This window comes from Bemisia tabaci, chromosome 9, assembly GCF_918797505.1.
Source record: "Bemisia tabaci chromosome 9, PGI_BMITA_v3".
Lineage (NCBI taxonomy): Eukaryota > Metazoa > Arthropoda > Insecta > Hemiptera > Aleyrodidae > Bemisia > Bemisia tabaci.
In genome coordinates this window covers 24,289,510-24,308,046 of record NC_092801.1, presented here as the reverse complement: position 1 = coordinate 24,308,046, position 18,537 = coordinate 24,289,510, and the positions used below count along the sequence as shown (strand labels likewise).

Here is an 18,537-nt window from a genome sequence, read left to right as displayed (position 1 = left end):
GCACAACCTCCTCCCGTCGACTAGTTAAACGTCTCCCGCTCCTCGGAAAGGCCACGGGAGCAGCAAAGATCAACCTAACGAGGTCATCAGGAAGTGCTTGATCATCACCCTACAACTTGGACGATTCTGGCCCGATGTGGCAACACCGTCCTCGCGGGACCAATCCGCGAGGCCCGGCGCGGTGGGTCGCGGTTCGCCCCGAGCCAGTGCGAGCAAGAGCTCAGCATTGACTCTGAAGTTCTTCGCTCATGCAGTTCCTCGCAGTGGCGAGTCTTGAATAATCGATCTTCGATACTTCCCCATTCGAAGCCATGGTAAAGAATCGATTATTACGGTCTTCGCCTTTTACACAGGTTTAAATGACAGATCAAGCTATTTATCCATGGTGTCTAGTTTTTTAAAAACCGGGGAAACTCGGGATTCATCAGGGAATGAAAATTTACCGGGAAAATCTGGGAATCTGCTTCAGAAACCGGGAATCTCTTCGCGAACCACCCAGGGATCATTTCGTTTTCAAATTTGGCGGTCTAATTTGACGTGCGCCAAAGAAATGGCTGTAAGATGAATTAAAATCGATATGCATATCTAAAACTCTGGAAAATCCTATTCTTTCCCCCAAGAAAATCCTGGGAAAGTGGGAGAAATCTTCGGTTTCTCATCAGGGAATGAGCTGAAAATCAGGGAATGAGCTTTGCCAAGAAAACTAGACACCATGGATTTATCGCAAAGCACGCCACCCCACTGGTTGCTCGGTCCTCGGTCTTCAGCTCCTCGCCTCCCCGCAGTTCATTTGCAAACATTGGTTTGTTGCCAAATCGCACTCGTTCACGGAAATACATTCCGGCAGCACCGCGGAGTTCTTGAAGCGTCAGGGATTTGCGATTTAAGTATTTCTTCTCAAAGTACCTATATTGGGAGAGTACGGACAGGTCGAAATATGGAACTATCAGGGCCCATCAGGGCATCCAACCTCCAAACACAAAAAATTTCACTGCCCATCCTCAAACTTTAGTATATCAAGTCATGATGGCTAAGAATCCCCATGAATGAACGTTCTTCCGCGAAATGAGTAAGTCCACGCAAAAACTAAGTCAAGTACGCGCTTTGAAAATGACGAGTCGTAGCAATTGTAATAATGAATAACTCTGGATAATTTGAATTCATAAGTTGGCTGTCGTTTTGGGCCCCAAAAGCTCCATGACCAAACCGCTTACTGACACGACTGCACTCTCTCCCTTTGTCGGTACTCTAAGTTTTCCTCACAAAAATTTCAGAAACACGATGGTGACACTGGTTTCTCTGAAAGCAATTCCCAAGCTCAGAAAAACCTCTTATCATTAAGACCAGAATGGAAAGGATCCGCCGCGATGATATGCTGAAAGGCTCCGTCTAGTCAGACTCTCGTGGGGGGGGTGGTGGTTGAATGATCGACTATCTATTTTCCCCATTTAAAGCTGTGGTAAAGAATCGATTAGTAAGGTGTTCGTTGCGAACACCCTGTCAATCGATGTTTTTCCCATAGGTTTAAATGGTAGATCGATCGATGGATCGCAAAGCACACCACGCCACTGTCTCTTTGCACGGTTAGTATAGGGACACTGAGGGGACACTTATTTAACGTGTTTTTTCTACTCTTTCATTAAAGTCTCCAAGTTTTTTGCACAGTAACTTCACATTTTTTGGTTTTTTCTCTGTTGCAGGTGAGATAACCCGTTTGATTACCATACATTATCAAAGACAATTTTTGAGGTAAGCTCTTGCGTCTTTGGGACACGATTTAAATCTAAGGCCAACTGCGAAAGTGATAATCATATTCCCCTTTCGTTAGAGTCGCCAACCATTCTCCGCACTGGGGAAAAAAAAAAACACATCGGATATAGAGTCCAGACTCTTAAAAACATTGACAAGAAAAAATACTCTTGATTCAATCGGATTTTTGCTTAAATCAAGAACCAAGCCTCTTAAATTGAGCGGATTTCCTTTTGATCTAAGCAAAAATCCGATTGAATCAAGATTATTTTTTCTTGTCGATGTTTCGAAGAGTCTGGACTCTAGATCCAATGTGTTTTTTTTTCCAGTGGACCTATACATTAAAAGCAGGCTGATCATCAAATTGATGAGAACAACCTGATAATCGATCCTTTTTCACAGGTTTAAATGGCAGATGAATCGATGTATCGCATTGTGTATGCCACGCCACTGATAAATACGTTCATTTACCAGCTCCAACAGATAACAGAAAAAAGCTCATTTAAAAGACATAGCTCGACGGAAGTAGCGTAATGAATAGGCGTTGCTGAACAAACCATGGTAAATAGAGCATCGAGCGAAAAAAAGACGAATAAATAAAGGGACGAGGGAAGGAATAAGTGACATAAAAAGGCCTCGGACAAAGGGACACGGTGGAGATAATGAGTAGGGACTCGGATTTCAATTAGAGGGGGTGTGAGCATCGGCGATTTTGCGGGAGATAGGGACCAGGTCCGAAGCCGCGCAGTGCATCGAGTCAACAGGTTAGGTCGGACAAAATTTAGAAACTTTAAACGCTTATAACTCCGATTACACAAAACTTTGAGGTTCTAAAAGTGGTTCCATTGGTTTCCTCGTAAAATTTTCTTCCAAAACCACTCGTTGAAATTTAAAATGTGACAAAATAAGCATCAAATTCGCTGTTTAGTCAAAAATTTCATGTCCGACCTCTCTAATGACTCGATCCACTGTGAGTCGGCTCGTAGTTATATCCGTGCGATCATCAGCGAACCGGAGAACTTTGCGATAATTGATATTTCCCCATTTGAAGCTGTGGTAAAGGATCGATTGTTAAGGTGCTCGTCGCGGACTTCCTGTTAATCGATCTTTTTCGGAGGTTTAAATGGCAGATCGATCGATATATCGCAAAGTACTGCTTTGCGGAAGCTCCACCATCGCCTGGCCTACAGCCATTTCGCTTCTCTAGGTCATGACTAGCCGCCGGCTAAAGTTGCTGGGCTTTCTGGTTACTCCCAGTCATTGCGCCGCACAGTGGATCGAGTCAAGTAGAGAGATCGGACATGAAATATTTGAATAAAACTGCAAATTTTGATGTTTATTTCGTCGCATTTTAATTTTTAGGGGTGCTGCTAGTAAGGAATTTCACGAAGAAACCAATGAAACCATTTTTAGGACCTCGAAGTTCTGTATAAACGGAGTTATAAGCGTTTGAAGTTTCCAAATTTTGTCCGACCTCCCCCATTGACCCAATCCATTGTGCGCCGTTCCCATTAAACAGTGCAAGTTTGCTAAGTATGTTCATCATCAAACACTAGACGAGACTGGGTGAGGAAGGGGCTTTTGCAGACGAAGTAAACTGTTATAATATTTCTCGACTTTGATTCTTGACAAGGAAAAACTCACGACTAGTTCAGCGTAATACTATTCATGGCGGCTCGTCATATACTTGTATTTTTAACCCTGCTAAAGTAATTTTTACCAAAAATCAGAGAGAAAATCTGAAAAATATGAGGGCATGAAGAACTTTAAAATCCTTCAGCCACCGCATGCAGTGGCCCTGGTCGAGCACTCAATACAAACTTTAGGTATTTACAAAACACGCGGCTCAAACGCTGACAAAACTTATGTTCCCAGTGACATCTTTGGAGACTTAAACGCATGTGTAGGAACGTAGATCGAAATTATTCGGAAGTATCGCAACTCTTGGATTTTATTCTAGCATGTCAAATCAATCATATTATATGACATACATATTGAATGTTTGAAATGTATGAAAACAATGGGAAATTTGAAACTAGATTTTCAAAATCAAAGGGTCGAATCTCATGTGTGTTATCTATAGTCAACAAGCACCAATTTTACATTGAAATACGTTTTATTTTACCGGAAATCAGTGGGAAATGAGAGGAGATCGCGATTTGACTGCCGCAGCACATCACTCCAATAATTTTACCGCCGGTCCAGCGCGTTTAAAATTCCTTTGAGTTTTAGGACTTCTTAAAAGCGGGCTTGTTCGGAATTTTGGCTCCAAAATGCGCTATAAACCACCACGTAATCTACGTACCTGGTACTTTCAGAATATTAAATAAAAAATAGAAGGTTTAATGACACATTCCCGAATAAAAATACGCCCCCCCCCTTGAATTTAAAATTACCCTTTTCGCACATTGCACAGCAAGAGCAACGAATCTACAATACTGCCGTGCTAAGGAGAAACGCCGTATGAACATTCTAGAGTTGACCAAATTTTCCTTCCGAGGAGAAAATGTTATTTTTGAGGAAAGTTATGAATATTTTTCCTTAAATTTTCAGAATCTAGGTGAAATTGCGAACAAAATTATCTGAAAAATTGGGAGGGAAATATTCATAATCTACCAGGAAATTCGTGTTTTATCAAAGGAAATTTGGCAACGCCTGAAGGTTCATACGGCGTTTTTCCTTAGCACGGCAGTATGAGTGTAAGTGCGACCTTGGGGCCCTTAATGAGCGTTCAACGTGTATTGCGCGTTTCATAGCCGTTGGAGTATGAGCCAGGTCAGGTAGGAGTGCAATCCTGCCGTGCTAAGGAAGAACGCCGTATGAACTTTCGAGAGTTGCCAAATTTCCTTGGATAAAACGTTTATTTTTGAAGTTATAAATACTTTTCCTTGAAATTTTCAGGAATTTCAGACAAATTACGAACGAAATTCTCTGAAAATTGGAAGAAAAATATTCATAATTTACCAGGAATTCGATCTTTATCGAAGGAAATTTGGCAACGCCTGAAGGCTCATACGGCGTTCTTCCTTAGCACGGCAGAATCGGAGAGGTGTCGAATTTTACTACGTTACTTCTTCTCACTCTCCGTATCCCGATTTCCCCTCCGTCTTGTTTTCACCTCGGTTGAAATACGCGGGTAGCAACCGCACCTCGGAGCGAGATAAATGGTCCGTTTGAAGGGGCTCGTTAGCAGCACCAAGGGAGTCCCCTGTTGACAAGTGGAAGGCTTTGCCTTGAAGGGTCTATTCACTGACCAAAGAAAAGTTTTTTTGAGAGGGTTTAAAGAAAATAACTTTTTTCCACTTCATCTCATGATTAAACTGAGAAAATTACACTTGTTTTTCCATTTTCCAGGTACCGTCGTATGAGCCCCTTTTCATGTTGAACACTGGAAAAAAAACACATTGGATCTAGAGTCCAGACTCTTGAAAACATTGACAAGAAAAAGGACTCTTGATTCAATCAGATTTAAGCTTAGATCAAAAGGAAATCCGCTCAAATTAAGAGGCTTGGTTCTTGATTTAAGCGTTAATCTGATCGAATCAAGAGTATTTTTTCTTGTCGATGTTTTTAAGAGTCTGGACTCTAGATCCAATGTGTTTTTTTTTTTCCAGTGAATTTAAAAATACCCTTTCTCTACATTATTGAACAGCGTGGTCGTCCGAGGAAATTTTTTTTCATTAAACGATTTTCTTCGAGGTGGGTTGGAAAATCGAATCTTTAGGTTTTTCCTGAAACTTTGAAATAAATCCCAAGTAATGATGAAAATTCATTACGCTTGCGATTGTTCACCGCGTGGTCGTCCGAGGGAAATTTTTTCACTACAGCGATTTTTTTCGCGCGGTGGGATGGAAAATCGAATATTTAGGTTTTTCCAGAAGACTTCGAATTAAATCCCAAGAAATGAAGATAATTCATCACGTTTGCAATTGCTCACAGCGTGGTCGTCCGAGGGAAATTTTTTTCACCAAAGCGATTTTCTTCGAGGTGGGATGGAAAATCGAATCTTTAGGTTTTTCCAGAAAACTTTGAAATAAATCCCAAGAAATGAAGAAAATTCATCACGTTTGCAATTGCTCACAGCGTGGTCGTCCGAAGGAAATTTTTTTCACCAAAGCGATTTTCTTCGAGGTGGGGTGGAAAATCGAATCTTCAGGTTTTTCCAGAAAACTTTGAAATAAATCCCAAGAAATGAAGGAAATTCATTACGCTTGCGATTGTTCACGGGGCAAACTTTTCAGTGGATCGCTTTTTTTTCGTGGCGGGTCGGAAAATCGAATTTTCGATTTTGCCGGATAACTTCGCGGGTATCAAGTCCCAAAAAATGGAAAAAAGTTACGTGAGTTAGCGGTCGTCCACGGAGCAAGTTTTTTTCAGTAGAGCAATTTTTCGAGGTTAATCTGAATAACCAAATCTTTAGATTTTGCCGGAAACTTTGCGTGAAGTCCAATAAAGTGGAGAAAATAAAAAATAGTCGAGCGTTTCGCATCCGTAACAAAGGCTCATACCCTCGACAAGGACCCAAGAAACGGCAACCGAGCATCATCCTCGAATCTTGCTCACCTCTCATAAACGACGGTTAAACGATTCCACCACCCCTGCCACCTCCCCTCATCCCCCCAACAAAAGGCTACCCCCCCCCCCCCCCGGCCGAGGGAAGATGGTTGTTTTAGCCCCCTCCGGACCGAAACGGCCGGCTAATAATCGTGATATACTTCGGAAATCACCGGGCTTAAGCTTAACTAGCTGCTCAGCGAGGATCACCGGAGTGCGGGGGGGGGGGGGGGGTCCGCCCGTAGAGGGGAAGTGCTCGTGACCGGTCGTGACGCCCGGAACCGCGGGTGGAGCCGCGGGTTTCGGGTTGGTCATACTGCCCTCCGAAGGGAAATGTCTTGAAATTCCACTATCTTTCTTCTCTATTAGTAAAATATTCTGCAAAACTTTCAAGTATGTAGTTGACTTTTTTCTCTTCGCAAATGTAAAATAGAAGCGGAGATTTTGAAACACCGCAATGGAGGTACGTGGTTTCGATTACGTAGCATGTTGTCAACGATTACGGCGTCAACAAACAGTTTTTCTAAGTTTTTGTTGACACCATGATCATCCAAAAATAAAAAATTCTGATTCTTATGTAATATGATCACGGTGTCAACGATCACGACGTCAACGAAACTGAAAACTTCCCTCTATAACACCTTTAAATTTCAAGTCTTGTTTTTCTTGTGTTATTCACTCAAGCCTAACTTAATCTAATCTAACCTTAACTTCCTTAGACATCATGGGATTTAGGCACATCCATGCTCCAGGCTTTCAAATTTTCAGGGATTAAGGCCGAGTGGAATCTGTTTCTGCAGATCCACTCGTCAGTTCCATGAAAATTTGTCGCCACCACCGGGATTCGAACCCGGGACCTATTGGCCTAGAGTCAGACGCGCTGCTAACCTTACCCAACTTTACCTTTCAGTCCTAACCTACTTTCACAGAACTTAGCTTTCCCCGACCTTACCCTACCTAGAGTGCGCACTCTAACGACGGGGAGATGGTCGTCGGGGCGCTGTAACTCGTGAGCCCTGTGCACAAGGCTCTCTTGCCATGCCCGCGGCTCATGAGTTAGCATATTTTGGCCGTTTAGCTCCTTTTGATTTAATAGAAAATCCCGCTTCTCAATTTTCTCAAAAGGAGCTATATCCACTGACCACATTGTTTCTTATGACCCAACTAACGAGCACACCCCATCTTTCCACTTGCACATATCTCCTTTTAGCATAAATACGTCCACTTTACCTAATCTAACCGACATGTCTTGACCTAAACTAACCTAATCTAACTATACGTAACGCAATTCCTCTCCTGTAGACTAAATTTTCTAATATTACTCATAAGGAGATATTGTTCTGTTTGTTGACACCATGCTCAGGGCCCATTTTTGCGTTTTACTGCCTGAGCACGACGTCAACAATCGTTGACTCCATGATCAGATTTGGGTTTGTGAAACACCATGCAACGTCACGTGGTTTCGTACTTCAGCCATCGATATGCTCTTGTCACATTTTGCACAGAACTCACGTCACATCTCACTTCAGTTCTCATATCTGAGGTCATATTTTCCTATTTTCCCTTTTCCTCTCTCAGCGCCTCCTCAGTGGCGAGGCGTGAATGATCGAGTATCGATTTTTCCCCTTTGAAGCTATGGCAAAGAATCGATTATAAGGTGTTCGTTGCGAACACCCTATTTACCGATCCTTTTCCATAGGTTTAAATGGCAGATCAATCGATATATCGCAAAGCACGCCACGCATTGGTCTCCTGGCTTCGGGCTTCGCGTCACGAATATTAATACGAACTCTGACGGATAAGGTCAGAGCTTTGCGCTGTTCTGCCGTGCTAAGGAAGAACGCCGTATGAACATTCGAGAGTTGCCATATTTCCTGTGATGAAATGTTAATTTTTGAGGAAAGTTATGAATATTTTTCCGAAAAATTTTCAAGACCTTAGGTAAAGTTGCAAACAAAATTACCTGAAAAATTGGAAGAAAAATATTCCCAAATTTTCCCAAAAATTCTTGATTTACCGACGAAAATTTGGCAACGCCTGAAGGTACATACGGCGTTTTTTCCGTAGCATGGCAGTTTTGTAGTGTCCCAACGAAGACACATGACCTGCGCTGCAGGGAGAGAACCACACATGATAGGCCAGCGTCTGCAGTTGCCAATGCCAAGGGACTCACTTCCAAGCAGTGTAGCCAATGAAGAGTCGAAAATACCCTCTGATCGCATGAAAAAATGCTACTTTTCCTCCCATAGAATAATTGGAGTGATGTCAATTTAATTTTGATAATGATCAAATTTTCGTCAAGGCCTACAAATGTTTCTCTCTGAATTTACCAGCAAATTTGAGTATATTCTTGGCCACCTCGGTTTAATATTGGAATCTGAAGATCGGCACATTTTTTGTGTTTGAGGGTTGACTGCCTTTTCGGGCATTAAGAGGCGTAGGTGGTTCTACGTGGGTTCACGTGAATCCACACGCAAAAAAAAACCCGATAAAAACCGTGAAATTTGTCTCCCAAATATTACGATATTCAAGTTAAAAATATGTCAAAATAGCGTCCGTGAGAGATTCAATTTTCAAAATATTCCGGAGAGAGTCCCCCGGTCTCCTCTCTTCCTGGGGGGGGGGGGGTGTCCCCCCAGACCCACCCCCTTCTCACGCACCAAGAAATGGTTCTAAGTGTCTTGGCACCTACGAGCACAGAGGTTTAGAACCTCCTATGTCAAGGGGTGCATATTTCGGCTTGTTCGTACTCTCTTTATCCAGGGTTATTCAAAAGTCACGCACCACTGGCCATGAGGGGGGTGGCCATTTGAAATTTTTGAGTTGCCCCCCGCCCCTTCCCGAGGGGATCAAAAACTGGAAAGTACCGAAAAAAGTTTCCCCCTCGATATGAGGAAAAACGTCTTAAACCGTCATCTAATAGACTAAGTTATGGCCAGTGGTGCGTGACTTTTGAATAACCCTGTATAAATATTTAACTAGAGACTGTCGAATCGTTCTAGTGAGTGCCACAAAGATATCTTTAAAGCTTTGAAGCTATTTTTTGTGTTCAATTTGGCAGCATGACTGCAGGAACACGGAATAATGAGTCTTCGTGAGCGCGTGTCACGGAGATTGAGCTTGTGAGTGTAAGAGTTTACGATCTCTGCAGAAACAGAAGGTAGAAAGAATAAGAAAAATAAGGACGAGGTGGACGGGGGAAACCGAGGTGTAAAAAGTGCACCAGACTTAGACGGAGTAAGATTTTCCATCGGGGGAGGGGAGAGGATAAGCGGGCGTACACGCCGTGCTAAGGAAAAGCGCAGTATGAACCCTCAGGCATTGCCAAATTTCCTATGGTAAATCACGAATTTTCGGGAAATTTATCAATGTTTTTCCGCTAATTTTCCAGAAAATTTTGCTCTCAATTTCACCTAGAGTCCCTGAAAATTTCAAGGCAAAATATTCATAACTTTTTTCAAAAATAACTATTTTCTGAGAGGAAATTTGGCAACTCTCGAATGTTCATACGGCGTTTCTCCTTAGCACGGCAGTAGGAGGAGGAGGACTGGAACAGCTTTTCCTTCGCGGGATGGTGAGAGGTGGTGCTCGGGGGGGGGGGGGGGATTAAGATGGTGGAGGGGTGAGGCGATTGCCAGGTCCGCAAACCAAGGGAGCAACAGCATCCACCACGATGTTGTCATCCTGAAGGATGGACTGATTTAGGATCAGTTTCGATGGTGGTTTTTTGTTGTGGTTCGGCAGCGTTGATTCGGTCCAGCGGCCGGCCAGATGTGGCCAAGTGGGAGTGCAAAATTGTATCGGTCGTTCTGCCGTGATAGCGAAAGAGCAGTACTGCAGTAAGTGTCAAGTTTTCGAAATCGAGTTCCCTCTTCAAAATTCGTCTAATCTCTTTTAGATGAAATCACTGAAATAGTTAAACAACAAAATTCATATTAATTGTATAAAAACGAGACTTATGAGAAAGCCGCAAGTGCGTAAAAAATGACGTAGTTTTAGGCAAGACAGCAGTAAGTGACATTATTCCTCCAGAGAGCCAATAAAATCATTGCTTTCAAGTAAAGTGTCGCCCTCTTCCTCCAATTTCTATCCTGAAAATGGGTTTTTTGTGTGTCTGAAACGCAACCACGAAAGCACGCAGAAGATACCACTTACGGCTGTCTTGGTTAGCATGAAAATGAAAAATACTCGTTTCATGTAATTGAAATAAAATCAGTCGATTTTTAATCATCCGAACGATTTCTAGGAGTCTTTCGGACGATTAGTGGCAATTTGACAAAGAACGAAGGCTTCTTTCAATAAAATTTTCCGGTCAGGAGCTTCTGAGCCAATTTTCTCAAAATTTCATTTTTGCCCTCTACTGCTCTTTTCACTATCATGGCAGTTAGAGTACACTGGAAAAAAAGCACATTGGATCTAGAGTCCAAACTCGTGAAAACATCGACAAGAAAAAGTACTTCTGATTCAATCAGAATCTAGCTTAAATCAAGAACCAAGCCTCTTAATTTAAGCGGATTTCGTTTTGATTTAAGCTTAAGTCTGATTGAATCAAGAGTCCTTTTTCTTGTCAATGTTTTCAAGAGTCTGGACTCTAGATCCAATGTGTTTTTTTTCTAGTGTATCGTTTTTTTTGTTTTGTTTTGTTTTTTTTTTTTTTGTCATTTTTTTACAATACCGCTAGGGATGTTTATGGTGCCGTGTGGCAACACCGCAGGTAGCTCGCACAAAGACTGGACCAACGTCCAACTGCAAACCGCGCGCGCTTCTGATTTGGCGTGAGATGAGGTTGCTTTGTTTTGTGGCCAATCCTCCCGGCAGACCGTTTAGTCTACCTTTGATTTATCCGCCCATTTGTTTTTTGAAACGGTTCCTTGTCTCATCTTCCTAAGTGAATTAACTGTACGATAAATTAATTGAACTTTGTTTCGCAATAAGGAGCCTCTGATCCCTGTCCACTCTTACAAACCACTATCTGCTCAGGGAAAATAGTAGCTCATATGTTGTTCTCAAGAAGAGCCGGAGATAGTGATTCTCAATCATAAAATGTAATCGAATTAATGGTTCGAAGTTGTTGAGTGTAGAGCGGCGAAAGCAGGAAGGGGAAAAAGACAGTTTTAGTCCACCGTGTATTTATTAGCCCGTTTGTTTTTTGCAACGGTCCCTAATTGAATTAACTCTCTACGATAAGTTCATTTTTCACAAGGAATATTTATATGCGGCTTATCCATAAAAGCACTTATCTACACAATGAAACTATATATATGACACTCCTGTGAATTCTAAAATGAGCCAGAAATAGTGTTTCCGACTTGCCGAATTTTGTTTAATTGACACTGGAAAAAAAAACCACATTGGATCTAGAGTCCAGACTCTTGAAAACATTCGACAAGAAAAAGGACTCTTGATTCAATCAGATTTAAGCTTAAATCAAAAGGAAATCCGCTCAAATTAAGAGGCTTGGTTCTTGATTCAAGCTTAAATCTGATTGAATCAAGAGTATTTTTTCTTGTCGATGTTTTTAAGAGTCTGGACTCTAGATCCAATGTGTTTTTTTTTTTTCCAGTGGATGATTGAAGTTTGTGAGTATTAGCGCGGCGAAGAAGTGAGGAAAAAAGAGAGAGAAACAATGAGAGGGGGACAAGTTTACTTAGATGACTACCTTCTACGTTTAAGACGAAAGAACCGAAGTAACTAGCCAAGATCTTTAACTGTCGGTATAAATGAATGACTTATTTAACGTGTTTTTTTTTACTCTTTCATTAAAGTCTCCAAGTTTTTACACTGTAACTGTAACTTCACATTTTTTGGTTTTTTTTTCTGTTGCAGGTGAGATATCCCGTTTGATTACCATACAATATCAAAGAAAGATTTTTGAGGTAAGCTCTTGCGTCTTTGGGACACGATTTAAATCTGAGGCCAACTATGAAAGTGATAATCATATTACCCTTTCGTTAGAGTCTCCAAGCATTCTCCGAGGCAAATTCAAATCAGTGACAAATGATCATTAACCGTGTTTATTTCTACCCTGTCGTTAAAGTCTTTTACGGTTTTTCGACACTTCTAGCTATACTATGGTAATCCTCAAATTTGATATTCGCACATTACGTCGTTCCCCAGACGAAGGAACGTAACTTCATTCCAAGGTTGCAAAATTGACTCAAACAATTTAATTATTTACTAAAATGTCCTCGTGCAATTTCTGTCCAAAGGTTTTTTGATTTTTGTATGAGGTCAGAGGAAAAATCAGGGAATTTTCAGTTAGAATGGAGATGTTGCATGTGTGAGGTATTTCCGATTTGACTATTGATTCTTTTGTAAAAGTTCGCGAGAAACACGATGGTGCCACTGGTTTTCTCTGAAATCATCTCCCAAGCTCAAAAAAAGCTCTCAAGTTGAGGCTCAATTGGAGGGGATATCCCATGCTACCATGAGAGTCCACCTTTACATCAAGACAAACTCTCCATGCAAAGATAGGGAGCAAATACATCGATAGGGCTGCCACTTTAAGTATTTGGGGACTCTAAAACTGATAACAGGGCAACTCTGTTAACGTATTTGCTCCCTATCTTTGCATGGAGAGTTTGTCTTGGTGTAGAGGTGGACTCTCAGGATAGCGTGGGATATCCCCTCCATTTTGGCCTCAACTTGAGAGCTTTTTTTGAGCTTGGGAGTTGATTTCAGAGAAAACCAGTGGCACCATCGTGTTTCTCGCGAACTTTTACACAAGAATCAAAAGTCAAATCGCAAATCCCTCACACATGCAACATCTCCATTGTCCAAGATTCACCTGGTAAGAAAGCAAGTTGTGAGCGGTGATTTGGCAGCCTTGAAATAAAGTTACGTTCTTTCGTGAAGGAAATCACGATTAGACGCAGGTAAAATTGCGCCGCCGCCCGTAAAATACCAAATTTTCCTGTTAATATGCGATTTACGAGGGGAATTTCGGCAACGTTGAAGTGGAGTTACGTTCTTTTGCGAGGGAAAAGAACGGATTGTGTTCAAACTGATTCTCCTTCCGTTTTTTCTAAGCTTCCGCGTACGGGTTGCGAGGCGGGGAGCCTCGCAAAATTTAAATATTCATGTACACCTGGCGCGACAAAAGATCGCTGGATGAAGAGATCATCGCTCAAACCAACCCAAGACATAAAAAGCTTGTTTTGTCGTCGGTATTCTTTCCTCGCTTAGAGAAGCGCCAAATGTAAACAAACAAGATCCGAAAGCGGTGCAGAACTAAATAATGAGCCCATTGACATGCGCGGAAAACAATACGGCACAGCATGTTCGGTTGAGTGTCACGGCGATTTAGAGAAAGACAAAAATCGGCGGAGAAAGGAGCGAGATGTTCGAAGCAGCACAGGTGAGGGTAGTAAATTATAATCCGAGGGAGTTATAGGCATCATCAAGTGGTATCTTTTGTCATCGATGTTTTTCGCTTGTCACCGATCCGACCCTCGGCCCCTCAACGATGCACCCACGGTTTTTTCTGCACAGTGTTGCCAAACCGACCTCCCAGCACTGGGAAAAAAAAACACATCAGGTCTGGAGTTCAGACTCTTAAAAACATCGCCAAGAAAAGTACTCTTGATCCAATCAGAATCCAGCTTAAATAAAAAAACAAGCCTCTTAATTTAAGCGGATTTCGTTTTGATTCAAGCATAAATCTCGATTGAATCAAGAGTATTTTTTCTTGTCAATGTTTTCAAGAGTCTGGACTCTAGATCCAATGTTTTTTTTTCCAGTGACCCATACGTGTGCTTATCAGAAAGAATCGTACACTTCTCCGTAGCGAGGATTGAATCTCGACCGCGTTAATGTGATTCGTCAAGCTCAAGTGACGTGGTCGAACTGGCACTGCATGCATATATCGCATTGATTAGGTCAAAAATCTCGGCAGATTTTGAATTTGTAGCAAAAAAAAGGACGTTAGCCCCTGCGTATGAGCCTAAAGAATCATTCTAAATCCAAAAATTGACAAAATTCCAAAAAATGAAAGCAGAATAGTATTTGGAAAAAAAACAAAGCTTCGATAGAGAAATCGATAGCTGAATCGAATGCTAGGTTTTTTCCAAATACTATTCTGCTTTCATTTTTTGGAATTTTGCCAATTTTTGGCTTTAGAATGATTCTTTAGGCTCATACGCAGGGGCTATCGTCCTTTTTTTTGCTACAAATTCAAAATCTGCCGAGAGTTTTGACCTAATCAATGCTATATATCGCATGCCAGTTCGACCAAGTCACTTGAGTTTGACGAATCACTTTAAGCAGGAAGTATAACCACGCCACATTACCTGTTATCAAATCTGACTGAGCAATTTAATTTCTTACCTGATAACGGTTGTGCGGACTTAGGTGCAAATTTCAGTGAATTTTCTGCATAGTAAGAAGCAAATTCCTGAAAACTTTCCAAAATTTTAAGGAATAGTTTGACCTAAAATTGCCCGCGACATTTACATCGTCATATTTCAGTGCTCTTGTTTGTTACCGTGATAAAAATTGGCAATAGGAGCTGCGTTTCAAAATACCATAGGAATTCATATAGCCGGCTATAGAAGGCGATAGATAATCATACAGCTGACGATAGAAAGCGAAGAAAATTATACAGCCGGGGTATACGATGCGATAAAAAATTATACAGCCGGGCTATAGTTCTTATCGCCGGGCTCTGCAGTTTATTGCCTGGCTGTAGCTTTATCGCCATCGGCTATAAAGGGCTATAAGAAATTGTATAGCCGGTTATAGAAACTAAAGGAAATCTTACAGCCGGCTGTAGGTCTATAGTGTTTTAGAACACAGATCAGTGTCCGAAACTCACAGGCGCCAACGCGCCAAATGCGCCTGAAAAATGAAGGCTTTGCCCCAACGTGGCTCCTAAAAATTGCCCTCCCTCCCCCTCATAAAAAACCTACTATTTCTGTTTGGAGATTATTTAAAATTTCGACGCACGGCACCGGATTCTAATTTTCCACTAAATGCGCGTGATGTATGAGCAAAAAGTCAATTTGGCCCCTAAAAATCGAGCTTGTTGGGCCACATGGCTCCTGAAACTCAAATTTAAGTTCCGAACACTGACACAAATTCTACTGTCAATTTTTACCAGGGTATCCATCAGTGTTTTAACCGTAAGAAGGTCTCTCGCCAAAGCATCATCGCAAAAAAATAGGAAAGCAACCAAAATAGAGTAACTCATTACCCGTTCTTTTTTTCTGGACGTTCAGATCGTGTCGACGCATCTTGCAGAGCGCCTTATAGCTCGCCACCTAGATCTAAGCCTCTAGGAGCCATAAATTTGTTTTCTGTCACCTTCTTTGCGGAGTATCTCTCCGATTGAGTTGTGACTGTGTTCTTTCTTTAACGACCCTAATCGGCCGATGGAAACAAGTTAAGAGGATGTATTGTTCCATCATAGGTGCCATTTTGTGCACGAGGCTGTTTGTTTTCGCCGGGAGGAAGGAGGAGCACTTCATTACTAGTGGCTTGGCGTGTTTTTCGATTTATCGATTGATCGGCCATTTAAACCTATGGAAAAGAATCGATAAACAGGGTGTTTTCAACCAACACATTAATAATCGATTCTTTACCATAGCTTCAAATGGGGAAGTATCGATAATCGATTATTCATGCCTCGCTACTGCGGAATAGCGCTGCGAGATATAGAACGAGTTGATGCTTTGCTCTTTCAAATTTCAGACTTTGCCGACCCCCTCAACAAGTCCAGGGAATGAAACCAGAGGCTATCTCGCGCTAAAACCTGCCTTTTTCTTACTCGATACCTTAGTGAAAAATTATCTCGAGAGGGTCTCTAACACCTTAATAATCGATTCTTTACCATAGCTTCAAATGGGGAATTTATCAATGGTCGATCATCTACGCTTCACCACTGCGTCGAATTTATTGTTCTCGAAAGTGAAAGACAGAGCCATTGTATGATTCTCGAAACAATTGAGGTGACAATTTCTTCATAAGCTAGTTCTAAGAATAGAATATCCCCAATTGCAACTGGAACGTCAAAGCTTTATTTTAAGCCTTACGAAGAAATGTACATAGTTTCAAATTTCCCATTGTTTTCATACACGTGTATAGAGAAAGACCTTCGACGGAAGTGGTAGAAACCCGTGCTCGCTTCTGATTGGGGCTGGATGACATCGTTCGGTTCGGCTCGAAACCGGAGCGATTTGATTTACCGGAAAAGTTATGCACTTTTTGATCTGCGTTTTTCATGGTTTCTGAGTTGCGTTTAAACGTATTTAATGTGCGCATCGCGTTCAACTCGTCATTTACCTTTCGATAAATGTATTCTGAAGCCAATATTTGTTTTCGGTCTAGTGACCCATTCTTCTTTTTGCTCTAGCAATTAAAAGTTTTCAACCAACTTATTTTGGGGCCCTGATATTGGTCGCTAAACCTCCACTGAAAAAAAAAAAATTCCGGCCGTGGAAGCTGTACTTACGGGCTATATAGACATACTGTCCGCGTTCCGGGCTCAGAGGCCGGAAGTTTCGGGCGTACTCGGAGCAATCGAAGCTACGGCTCCAGCACCCGGAACTTTCGGTCTATACGCCCGGAACGGACGGTATGTCTATAGACCGTAACTTTTTTTTCAGTGTTGATTTGCACCCGACTAGAGTCCCTTTATACTGAGAGTCAAGACAACACCCCCTCATGGAGTCACAAACGGGAATAAAGATTACACAAATTGAACGTTTTTCGTAATCTTTGATCGGGCCATTCTCAAAGTCCTTTCTCCGTTCCTTCTCTCATTCCGTTTGTTCCTTGCCGAACCCGTAATTCCCTGGTCCATTCCAGATTATAATCTTTGCAATCGGTGAAAATGTAATCTTTATTCCCGTTTGTGACACTGTAAAAGCCTAAAATACGGCCTAAATACACATTGTCTTGACTCTCAGTATAAAGGGACTCTACACCCGACAAGAGTGCTAAATCCAGAATCCAGGCCAGTAAAATTCGATTTTTCCATAATTCTTCTTAAAGCTCTCGTCCTCGAAATCAGGTCAATGCGCATCGATTCATTGTCGAGTCCACTTACATCCTCGGTGAATCCATTAGCCAATGCTGTGAGATATGTCGATGCCGTTCCGAAATGGTGCTTGCGGAGGCTTGATTAGAGCGGTGCCAAGACCCAAGAGGAAGGGGGGGGGGGGGGGGGGTCCTGGAGGAAAAATGCGCAACGTCCCAAAGATGCAGTCGAACAAGTGAACAAGGTGCGCGGCTTGGCGTTAAGCGTCGCGCTGTTGTACTCCCGTCGTTGTATTAATTCAATGTAATTTATGTCTCTGACTGTTGACTTCCCACCGTTGCCGATTCTACGGGTATAAACGCAGTAAAATGGGTCACTTAACCATGAACGAATTTGGACTTGCGAATACATCATTCCTGAGGTAAATTACGCGTGAAACACGAAAAGGTAGCAGACAAGGAAGACATATGACAGGGTTGCTACAGTCAGGGAGAACCTGGTAATGTCAGAGAATTTTAAAAGTCAGAGAAAACCGGGAAATGTCAGGGAATTTTAAAAAGTCAGGGAAAACTGGGAAATGTCAGGGAAAATTTCTTAAATCAACTTCATTTGCTTTCCAGAACGGGTTCGAGGTTTTGAACAAGAAATTTTGCCTGAAAACTCTTTTCAATTATGCCTGAAAACTCTTTTTAATTATGCCTGAAAACTCTTTTCAATTATGCCTGAAAACTCTTTTTAATTATGCCTGAAAACTATTTTTAATTATGCCTTCCTAACCATCCGTCAGATCATCAATCGTCAGGGAATTTCACCAAAATGTGTTAATCAGGGAATGGACCAGTAGACAAGGTACGAATTTAAACAATCTGATTCATGTTTCATAACAAGAATTTCACGTAGAACACGATTTGCGCAACGAAAATTACTGAAACCAATTCCTAACGAAGATATTAACGTTTTTATTTCACATTGGTTACGAGGAATTTGAACTGCCCACTCACAAGAAACTCCAAGCTCTACGTGAGTCAAATCGCGCACTACAACGGTTTCAGCAATCTTCTCAATCGAGTAATATACAATTCCCACCATGTGTTTTTCATTTTATAAGTAATTTGCCATAGCTGAGCGGAAGTGTCAAGATAGAGTTTGCCAGATTTTTACATCGCAGAGACTGTCATGATAACGTTTAGCGCTCGATGTGAATCACGTAGAGCATTGAGTTTTCATGAGCGGGTGGTTTGAATTTACGCATCAAGAAT

The 18,537-nt window shown here is 41.8% G+C and overlaps 1 protein-coding gene across 2 annotated transcripts in view; it reads left to right on the top strand.

Moving 5' to 3' along the window:
- Positions 1–18,537, top strand: part of ec (ubiquitin specific peptidase echinus) — a 393,787-nt gene that overhangs the window by 76,213 nt on the left and 299,037 nt on the right. The gene's annotated exons all lie outside the window — the stretch shown is intronic.